This window comes from Chlorocebus sabaeus, chromosome 9 (assembly GCF_047675955.1).
Source record: "Chlorocebus sabaeus isolate Y175 chromosome 9, mChlSab1.0.hap1, whole genome shotgun sequence".
Lineage (NCBI taxonomy): Eukaryota > Metazoa > Chordata > Mammalia > Primates > Cercopithecidae > Chlorocebus > Chlorocebus sabaeus.
The window spans coordinates 92,110,470-92,122,080 of record NC_132912.1 but is presented as its reverse complement, the minus strand read 5'-3'; positions in this window follow the sequence as shown (position 1 = coordinate 92,122,080).

The following is an 11,611-nucleotide window of genomic DNA, read 5'->3' as shown; positions in this document are numbered from 1 at the left end:
TAATGTTGAGGTCTCTCTCATTAACTAGTGAGCTATTTTACAAGTCTGAACACAGCAAAGATTGGAGAACTTGCAATTTAGGAGGAGCCAAAGAAAAGGTTTGTCTATAGTCAAGCACCATGGACAACATCTTCTATGAGTTTCCCATCTTTCCCAGTGTTAGACACTAGACTGCACATTATCAACACTCACTAGATATTAATTGACCCTATGAGCAATGTTTAAAAATGTAAAAGAAAAGTAAAATAATTCCAATTCAAGTCCCAAAGAACAAAAGCATCTTTTCTGTATCACTTGCTTTATGTAGTTGAAGGCTACTTATACGCTGTTCAAAAATGATTTTCCACAAAAGGATATGTTTACTGATTCTGATGGCAGCAGTGGCCCATCTGGACTGGCCTCTGTGAAGATGCCAGCTGCACCAGGGGAGGTGTGACCAGGACTGTGTACTCCATGGAGCTGGCGGTAGCCCTGTCTCCTTCTGAGTTGGCAGGTCAGGGGCCCCACCCTCCCAGGCACAGCTACAGCTGCCCAGCTGTAGCTGCAGACCTGGTCATCTCTGCAGTTTGGGGGCCCAGGACCCCATGGCCCCCACTTCCCCAACCCTCCCGCATCCCACCCCTTGCCCCTTGCCCCTGCAGGCTCAGAAGTGCCTGCTCCTACTGCCTGGCCCCTCCCTGCTCCTGGCACCCACTCCAGAGCAAAGCTGTGGCCAAGCCTGGGTGCTGTTGTGACCTAGTTAGATGTGGATGTGCTCAGGGTGGCACCAACATGCCAGGTCCCTGCTGCCTAGGCCTCCTCCAGAATTTGGGTGCCAATGAGCATGGGAGGGAGGCTGAGGAGGATGGTGCTGAGGGTTGCTTAGCATAGCCCTGCAGGCTCCCCTCAGTACAAACAACCCAGGTGCCGTGGAGGACATGCAGATGGCAGCAGGAAGCAGATAGGCCCCTGGGCAGAAAGGGGCAGTCCCAGTGAAGCACCACCTTGAAGCCAGGAAGGGCCTGAAGCCTGGGGGCCAACCTGTCAGTTCCAGGTGGTGTCCACAGCCCAGAGTTAGAACTTATGGTGCTTTTTCTGGGCCCACCTATGGCCGCTCAGGGACCAATCAGCATGCACTTCCTCCCTTCTGAGCCCATAAAAATTCAGGACTCAGCAGACTCAGACAGATGTCAGGATGACCTGCCTATGGATAGGAGCTACGCACTCTGGGTGTCCTCTCTGCTGAGGGCTTCTGCCCACTTGTCAGGACAACCTGCCTGTGAATAGGAGCTACACACTCCAGGTTTCCTCCCTGTGGAGGGCTACACACTTGGGATTACCTGCTTGTGGATAGGAGCTACCCACTCCAGGTCTCCTCTCCACTGAGAGCTGCACAGTCATTGGGACAACGTGCCTGAAGATAGGAGCTGCCCATGGGGGGTCTCCTCTCCACAGAGAGCTGATCACTTGTTGGGATGACCTGCCTGTGGAAAGGAGCTACCCACTTTGGGTCTCCGAGAGCTGTACTGTTGCTCAATAAAGGACCTCTTCACCTTGCTCACCCTCCAGTCGTCTGCATACCTCATTCTTCCTGGATGTGGGACAAGAACTCAGGATCCCCTGAGTGGTGGGACTGAAAGAGCTGTAACACAAATAGGGCTGAAACATGCCCCCACCACCCTGCCTGCTTGCCATGTTGCCGGCGATGAGAAGGAGAGAAGGGCAGCAGAGAAGAGCAGAGGCCCTTCCAGCAGCCCAAATCTAGGGGCTCCCCAAGTCAGGGCTGTGACACCTTCTTTGGGGTTTTGTGGTTTCTGGCATCTCCAAGTTTCTGGAGGCCAGCACATTCCCCTCATCTAGACTTGGGTGCCCATAGCAGAAGCTGCTTCTGGTGCATCTTATCCAGCAGTAGGCTTGCACAGAGCTGGCATCTGCACTGGTGCCTGCAGCTGCCCACCCCACCAGAGAAACTGGCTTGCCTGACTCTCTGCAGTGGCTGGACCCCACACTCACTTGCTCATGCACCCCTTGCCACTGTATACCTAGTTTGCCCTTGGAAGGCATGGGATCTGGTCAGTTAGCATGAGCCAAGCACAGCCTGCCAGGCTGAGTGGGCAAAACAAGCCCAGCAGGCCTGAGTAAAGCTCAGGCAAAGGTGCCAATAGCCACAAAGGCTTCTGGCTGGAAAAGTGACACCCTAAGTATTTTATGACAGTTCCATATGCTATCAGAACTTCTTTGAACTAAATCTATGCTTCTCAAGCAACTTTTGATTAATCATAACTTTCTGTGTAGGTTTTGTATTGCTTTTGCATGACATGTTTGGTAGAGTTAGAGGACAGGAGAGTTTTTACCATGGCAAATAGAAAGGATCACAGAGATGAAGCTGTTTTCCTGAACATGAAACCAACCAAAGATGCAAGCATATTAAAAGTGCTATTTGTAGTTTTTGGTAGCAATCCACCAAAAGATCTCTGGTAATTTCCCACAAAATGGAGCAATTAGTAAGTAAAATCCAATACCACTAACCCGACCTTCTATTGTTTTTATAATCTTTCTAAAGTTGGAATAAGGTCACCAACCCTGGAGCAAGACCAGAACTGTTGTCATCCAGCAGGAATTCAGGATCTATTCATGGACCAATAGGCTTGCACTTCATTTAAGAAAGTTCACTGAGGGAGTCTTGGAGGTGGTGAAGGGCAATTAGGAGGAAGAGAAGCGAAAGTCAAAGCCAAATTGGCCCTGATACCCTGATATCTATTTTGTATGTGAAGAGAAGTTCCGGGAAGAAAGGAGTAAGGAATGCATGAAGACTTGATGGAATCTCTAGTTGCCACTCCTCTTTATTCTGCATCAGCTGCCAACAGCAACATGTTAGTATGTTTTAATAACTCCAACAACTGCACATGTGATTGGGCTTGGCAGTTTTTACTGTTCGCTTCACAAAAAGTGATTGTCAACTGCGAGGAATCCTAGATAAGGGCCCACTAGGATTTCTGAGGAAACGTGAGGAAAGTGTTTGGAGTTGTTTTGATGAAATTTACTACAAATAGGAAAAATATGTTTAACATATAGGATTAGAATCTTGTAAAGAGTGCTTCTCAAACATTCCTCATGGGAATCACCCCGGGATCTGATAAATATGCAGACTCTGATTCAGTAGTTTGGAGGTGAGGCCGGAATTTTGGCATTTCTTACATATTCCCAGATGATCTCAAGGTACTGGGCCAGGGACCATTCTTTGTATAGCAAGGTTGTAAAAAGGCTGGGATAGTCTGAGGACATCTGCAGAGTGAAGATATAAAAATGCCAAGGTTTGCTTTGCAAAGCTGTGATTCAGACAGGAAGAAAGATACTGAGTTTCCATGACCCTGTGCTCATTGTGGTGTCATTTAGGAGCCTTAGGCTGTAGGTATAGACAGAAAAGGAAAAGAGAGATGCCAACAAGGGCTGAATGGAGAATGCAGAGGCAAAGAGAACGGCTTGTAAACAGACTCCAGGGATGACCTGTGGCCACTGAGGGAAGACTTACTAGACACTCAATGCTGTTTAATTCATGCCTCATTGCCTGCATAGTAACTTGCCACTGTCAGATGTTATATTCTGATTTTTCATTTTGGAAAGTTCAGTCCATTTGTGTGTGCTAAATGAGAGAACTAGCAATCATATCCTTTCCCATAGGGAATACCAGGAGTTCACAAGTCCTCAGCACCAGTCAGGTAACAAGAAAAATCTCTTTTTCTATTGTCTCATCTTTCCCTGATTCTAGCTTGAAGAAGCCAGCAGTAAGCATTGGGTAGGTGGGTAAGGAAAGACCTGGGAAAAGGGAAAGAGCAGATCACATACAATTTCCCATGGCTGGACTTCATCTTAAGCAGGTCTGAAGTAAAAAAGGGGAGCACTTTGAATTGAAAAATGAGATTGGAATTGGATTGGTTATGGCAAAAAATCAACCGGGCTGTTAAGGGATAGGGAGGGGAGCTCAGAAACAGCACATTGCAGGGCAATCATAGAGAGAAAGAATTTCTTAATGTATCCCAGCAAGTTCAGCCCATTCAATATAAACTAGTGTTAGATGCACAGGTCGGAACAAGGAAGAAGAATAATAAACCACAGAAGGTACAGAATGAGACGAGTTCTATTTTCCTCTGCACTGACAGGTGGCTGGACTTGACTTATGCCAGTGAATTTTCCCACAATTCTAAGACATTTATTTCATCTTGTAATCAAGAGCCAGCATTCTTTCTGTTTTTCAAGAGAAGCCAGGATTATATATTTTTATGTGAGCTCTTCTGATTTTTTAAATTTTAATTTTTATTTATTTATTTATTTATTTATTTATTTATTTATTTATTTTTTGAGAAAGAGTCTCGCTCTGTCACCCCGGCTGGAGTGCAATGGCACGATCTCAGCTCACTGCAACCTCTGCCTCCTGGGTTCAAGCGATTCTACTGCCTCAGCCTCCCGAGTAGCTGGGATTATAGGAGTCCGCCATCACACCCGGCTAATTTTTGCATTTTTAGTAGAGATGGGGTTTTGCCATGTTGGCCAGTCTGGTCTTGAGCTCTTCTGATTTTTAACTGTTGACTACTAATTCAAATTTCTAGAACACCCAGAGGGTCCAGCTATTTTGGCAAAGGATGCATATCTGAAGGCCTCTGGCTATGACTTCTGGACTAGGCATCACATCCAATTCCTCACATTATGTGGGAGGGCACTGAAAGCTTGGACTTAGTCATTTCTGTGTCCTCAGCTCCAGGCTAGTTCTTTAGTAGGTGTCCATACATGTTGTTAATAGGAATCAAAGGCAACTATGGGCTGGAAATTAAAGACCCTTAGACAATAATTTCTAGAAATTATTCTGGTGCTGGAATGTGTCACTACTAGCTACCTTTCACCTTTTGTGATGAAACTGACTGAGAAGCCCAGCATAGGAAAAGGAAGAGGAACCCTTGCTCACCATTGCGGGTCAAAGCCTGAAGCGTCCTGGATACCTGACCTCCATCTTCAAGTGCATGTTAGTAAAGCTTTTATCAGCGCTTCCAAAGGAAACAAAACACAGTGGGACATGTTTAAATTGCCTCCCTTTGGGAGGCAGGGCAGTCTGCCCTGTATGTGCTCTGTAAAGCCTCTTTCCCTTTACTGAACATATGGAGATGGAGGACCTTGAATTATTAAGTACTGAAATGTGTGTGGAGGTGGGGAAAACATAGCCAAAGGCCTGTGAGACTCTGAGGCCCCAAGTACCAGAATGTGTCCGCACCTCCCAGGAGGAGGCCCAAGCCTGCATAGGTCCAGACTCGGTCTTCCTGGGGAACTTCTGCCCCCTGCTGGCAATGAAGGGTGAGACAACATTCAGTTCTAATCGGCTCAGCCAATCTCCGCAGCTACCCAACCTCTCATCCACAAGCCAGGTGAGCTGGGCCTTCCTGTTTTGAGCTTCAGGTCCCCCATCTTCTTGCTTCCTCCACTAGGCACTGAGGGTAGGAGCCAGGTATCCTTGTTCAGCTCTGAATCTCCAACCCTCAGGAGAGTGGCCTGTCACTCAAAGAACTGCTGAATGAAAATGGGTTAAATTCTTGATAGTGAAGAAGAGCTGGATCTTTGGCGTTAAGCTACTTGAGTTTAAATATCATCTTCATGGCTTGAGTCTCTATATCATCATCTGAAGAAAGGGAAAACACCTCTGTTGGGTGGTTACTGATTCAACAAGATAATGAATGTAAAGTATTAGGATTATATCTGTCATATAGCGAGGGCTCAATAAATAGTGACTATTAGTATTTTTAAAAATAGGCTTATCAAAGTATGACAGAGGAAGATTAAACGGCACATATTTAAATTGTACATTTTGATGAGTTTTCATATGTGTATATACCTGTGAAACCATCACTACAGTGAAGACAGCAAATTTATTTATTTCCTCCAAGTTTCCCCATGCCTGTCATCCAGCCTCCTCTCCTCTCCAAAGAAAAATGTCCCCTCTCCAGGAAACCATTAATTTTCTACCGCTGTAGATTAATTTACAATTTCTATATTTTTATGAAAATGAAATGAGACATGTACTGCTTTTGTCTGTCTTCTTTCTCTTAGCATAATTATTTTGAGTCATTCATGTCGCTGTGTGCATCAGAAGATCACAATTCTTTTATTGCAGAGTAATATTCCATTGTATAGATACACAACAATTTGTTTATCCATTTACCTGTTGATGGGCATTTGTGTGGTTTCCAGTTTATGGCTATTACAAATAAAGCTGCTATGATCATTTGTGCACAAACACTTTCATTTCTCTTGAGTAAATACTTAAGAGTAGAATAGCTGGGTCATATGATAGGTTTACTTATAATCTTTTATCTAAAGTGATTGTCCCATTTTACATTCCCATTGGCAATGAAAGAGATTCCTGGCTGCTTCACATCCTTGCCAACACTTTAATTCCATCCTGGTGGGTAGAATAGTGTTATCTCATCGTGGCTTTCAATTGCATTTTCCTAATGATTAACAGTGTTGAGCATCTTTTCACATGTTTATTCATCATCCATATATCTTCTTTAGTGAAATGTCTGTCCAAATATTTAGCTCATTTTTGATTGGAGTTTTAGTTTTTAAGAAGCAGACCAAATCATTTTATAAAGTTAAAAAATACTTACTGAGATACAGTCTGTATACCATTCAATTCACCATTTAAAGTGAAAAATGGCATTCAATATATTTGCAGAGCTGTGCAACTAACATCACAATTAACTTTAAAACATTTTCATCACCCTAACACCCTCTCCTCCCCATCTTTTAGCCATCAACCCACCATCATCCCTAGGCAACTGCTAATCTACTTTCTGTCTGCAGAGATCTGACTATTCTGGACATTTCATGCAAGTGGAATGGTCTTCTGTGAGTGGCTTTTTAAATCTGGCATAATGTTTTCAAGATTCATCCATGTTGTAGTTTGTATAAGTACTTCATTTTTAAGTTATGGAAGAATATTCCATTGTATGAACATATCACATTTTATTTATTCATTTATTCATCAGTTTATGAACATACAGTTGTTTCCAATTTTTGGCTATTCTGAGCGATGCTCCTATGAACATTCATGTACAAGTTTTTATGTAAACATCAGTTCTTATTTCTATTGGGTATATACTTAAAAGTGAAGTTGATGGGTCATATGATAACTTTATGTTTACCCTTTTGAGGAACTTCCAGACAGACTGTTTTCCAAAGTGGCCACACCATTTCACATTTCCAGTAGCAGTGTGCAAGGGTTCACATTTCTCCACATCCTCATCAACACTTGTTATTACCTGTATTTTTTCTTATAGCCATCCTAGTGGGTATGAAGTGGTATCTCATCATGGTTATAATGTGTCTTTTTTTAGAGAAAAAAAGTTATTTTACTTTGAAGGGGTCCAATTTGTTGATATTTTTTCTTTTATAGGTTGTGCTTTTTGTGTTGTGTTTAAACAATCTTTGACAAAACACAAATTCCTTAAGATTTTCTTATTTTCTTTCCAGGAACTCCTGTAGTTTTAACTTTCAAATGTATGTGTACAGTCCATTTTGAGTTAATTTTTCTATGACTTAAGGGTCTAGGTTCATTGCTTTGCATATAGCTATTTAAGTGTTCTAGCACCATTGTTAAAAAGATTATTCTTTCCCCATTGAATTGTCATGGAACCTTGATAAAAATCAGTGGGGGGTCTACTTCCCAGTATTCAGTTTTCTTATTCTTATTCAGTATTCTTATTTTTAAAAGGCAGCCTTAATTTAGGGCTGATCTTGCTCCAATACTGAGACAATAGTGTTATGAATTTTTGATTGAGTGCATTGTGTATTACAATGTTTTCCCACTCTGGCTGATTGTAACTGAAACCATTCCAAGTTCTGTGTGAGCCTTGGGGATCTTACTGTTTGCAGGTGGTTCCTTCCGGTAAACTGTGATCTAGCATAGTCTCTTCACATGCAAACTGTTAGTTAAAGACCTGAAGGAACCCATCTGCAGCTTGCCACAGCCTCCCTCTCTTCAGCTCTCTCTGCTCCAGTACTTTGCTCTGCAACTCTGCTGCCTTATGAGAATTCCTACTGCCAGATGAGAATGCCTTCTGAATTCTCATGTTTCTCCTCTATTCAGATCAACTGCTGGATTTTGCTTGGATTTGGCCTCCCTAAAGTACAGCCTGGAAAATCTCTCCAGGCAATTATCTGAGGCATTGCAGGGATCATTTCACTTGTTTTCCTCTTTTCAAGGATTGCTCTTTCTTTTGCACTATTTGTTGTCCAACGTCTGAAACTATTGTTTCATACTTTTTCCACCTTAGCTGTTTAAAGTAGGAGAGTAAATCAGGTCATTGTTACTCTATCTTTGCTGGAAGCAGAACTGCTATTAGTATTGTTTCTGTCTTTAATTCACCAGTCTGGCTGATTACATAAAGTGACCATTCCAAACACACATGTGCATATATGGACACACACACACACCACTGCTACCTCCTGTTTTCTGTAAAACTTTCTTTTTATAGTTGTGAAAATTGTCAAAATCAAAATGAAGTCCTTTATATTAAAGAACTGGCAAACGGACCCATGGAAGGTCATAAAGGGAGTGTTCTCACACATATGCCTGAAAATCAGAACTATCACAAAAGACTGCCAAAAATGCAGCCTTGCACAGAAAATACTTCTGCAAGGATGTCTATTCAGCAACTGTCTGTCAGACCTTGGACTAATGCCACCCTTGTTATTGATCCTTGTAGCTAAGGACAATTGATTCAAAACAACTTATTTGTTCTTTCTCATTTTGCCTTTAAAAACTTCCCCTTGTCTTAACCTCTTTAAATATGCACATAGTATAATATGGCACACTTATTCCCATTGCAAACCTGAATCAATGTCATTTTCTTCTGTAGAGTCTCCTTTTCTCTTTCATTAAGTTTAACATGGAAAAGGTATGTGTCATCCACCAGTCATTGTGGATCACAATGGCCCAAAGCAGGAAGTAGGAGAAATCTTCCCCTACCTGGGTGAAGGAACTTTGTGGTTATATTTTCATTCATTCACTCACAGATGACAACCTGGATTCAGTTTGCCTGGGTTGCATTTTGGGCTGCATCACTTTTTACTTTTGCAAAATTGTGCTAAGCCCTCTACATAGAGTGTCTCATTCAATCCTCAAAACTACCTTTATATACCCATTTTACAAGTGAAGAAACTGAGGCTTAGAAAGGTTAACTATATTGCCCAATGTCTGACACACAGAAATGCTGCTCAATCTGTTGCTCATTTCTCAGTACTCACTTCACTTAAACTATCATTGGCACTTGCCTGGGCTGATCATTTCCTCTTTCATGAAATTTCTTTCTTCACTTCATGTCAAGTACAACACACTCAGTTCTCCTCCAACCTCATTGTCTTCTCAGCTTTTATGTCTTCTGAATCTCTATGTGTGTTCTTTGCTACTTATGCTTACTTTACAGGGGATCTCATCCAGCTTCATGTCTTTAAATACTGTTTCTAATATGATTAGTCACAAATCATATCTCTAGCCTGGAGCTTGAATACAACATCTATATTTCCTAGTCCCTACTCAACATCTCCATGTGGATATTTTGCCAATCTTCTCCTTTTTGTCTCCAAATCCATTCCTTGTCCTACCCCTGCTCTGCTCTGTCTTGTGGAGGGTGGAGTGGTCTGACCTCTGCAGGCTCTTGTGTCAGCCAGCTTTAGCCCGTCTAGGATCCTCAGAAGGGACTTGTGGAAGACTGAAGAAGAAGGAAGGGAAGGTCCAGCTATTTCTAGCTCCTCTTTTTCTTGGCAAGGGGTAGTGTCTCTGATGGAGACTGCTGCTCAACTTCTGGTCTATAGTATGACACTTCCTTCATTCAATGATACTCCAGCTCTTCCCACTGTTGTTGTTAATTTCTGTGGTGCCACCCGAACCCTGTTTGTCTTCTCAGCAATGCCGTCACCTGTGTAACCATGTCCTCTGTTTGCAATGCCTAGAGTGACTTCTTTTTCCTGATATGGCCTGAGTTGATACAGGTCTCTAACAGGCATCTCAAAACCAACAAATCTAGAACAAACTCCTAATTTCCCTCTCAAGTTGCTCTTCCTGGTACTTTGTCCATTCAAATTCATGGCAACTCCATTAGTGCCATCCTTGATGCTACTGTCCCTCTCATACCTGTATTCAATCCACCAGCAAGTCCTGTTGGTTCGACATTATAAACATACCTAGAGTTGGCTATTTTTCTCCACTTTCACTGCTATCACCATCCTGGTCCAAGTCATTATTAACTCTCACTTGGACTATTGTGGTAGCCTTCTGATATGGTTTGGCTGTGTCTCCACCCAAATCATTATCTTGAATTGTAGTTCTCATAATGCCCACATGTTGTGGGAGGGACCCAGTGGGAGATAATTAAATCATGGGGGCAGTTTTCCCCATACCTTTCTCGTGGTAGTGACTAGGTCTCATAAGATCCGATGGGTTTATAAGGGGAAACCCCTTTCACTTTGTTCTCATATCCTCTCATGTCTGCTGCCATGTAAGACATGACTTTTGCCTTCTGCCATGATTGTGAGGCCACCCCAGCCATGTGGAACTGTGAGTCAATTAAATCTCTTTCCTTTATAAATTGCCTAGTCTTGGGTATGTCTTTATTAGCAGCATAAGAACTGACTTCAGTGAGCCAAGATCACGCCACTGCACACCAGCCTGGGTGACAGAGCAAGACTCCATCTCAAAAAAAAACCAAAAAAACAAAAAAAAACAAGAACTGACTGACACAGTAAATTGATACCAGTAGAGTGGGGTGCTATTGTAAAGATACCTGAAAATGTGGAAGTGGCTTTGGAACTGGGTAACAGGCAGAGGTTGGAACAGTTTGGAGGGCTCAGAAGAAGACAAGAAGACGTGGGAAAGTTTGGAACTTCTTACAGAACTGTTGAATGACTTTGACCAAAATGCTGATAATGATATGGACAATGAAATTCAGGCTGAGATGGTCTCAGATGGAGAGGAGGAACATGTTGGGAACTGCAGTAAAGGTGATTCTTGACTGGGGGCATTTTGTCCCTGCCCTAGAAATTTGTGAAACTTTGAACTTGAGGGAGATGATTTAGGGTATCTGGGGGAAGAAATTTCTAAGCAGTAAAACATTGAGATGGTGACTTGGGTGCTGTTAAAAGAATTCAGTTTTAAAAGGCAAACAAAACATACAAGTTCAGAAAATTTGCAGCCTGAAAACATGATAGAAAAGAAAAACCCATTTTCTGAGGAGAAATTCAAGCTGGCTGCAGACATTTGCATAAGTAACAAGGAGCCAAATATTAATTGCCAAGACAATGGGGAAAATGTCTCCAGGGCATGTCAGAGACCTTTGAGGTAGCCCCTCTCATCACAGACCCAGAGGCCTAGGAGGAAAAAATAGTTTCCTGGGTTGCCTCAGGTCCTCCCTGCTATGTGCAGCCTAGAGACTTGTGTCCCAGCTGCTCTAGCCATGGCTAAAAGGGGTTAAAGTACAGCTCAGCCCATGACTTCAGAGGGTATAATCCCTAAGCCTTGGCAGTTTCCATGTAGTGTTGAGCCTGTGGGTGCACAGAAGTCAAGAATTGAGGTTTGAGAACCTCCACC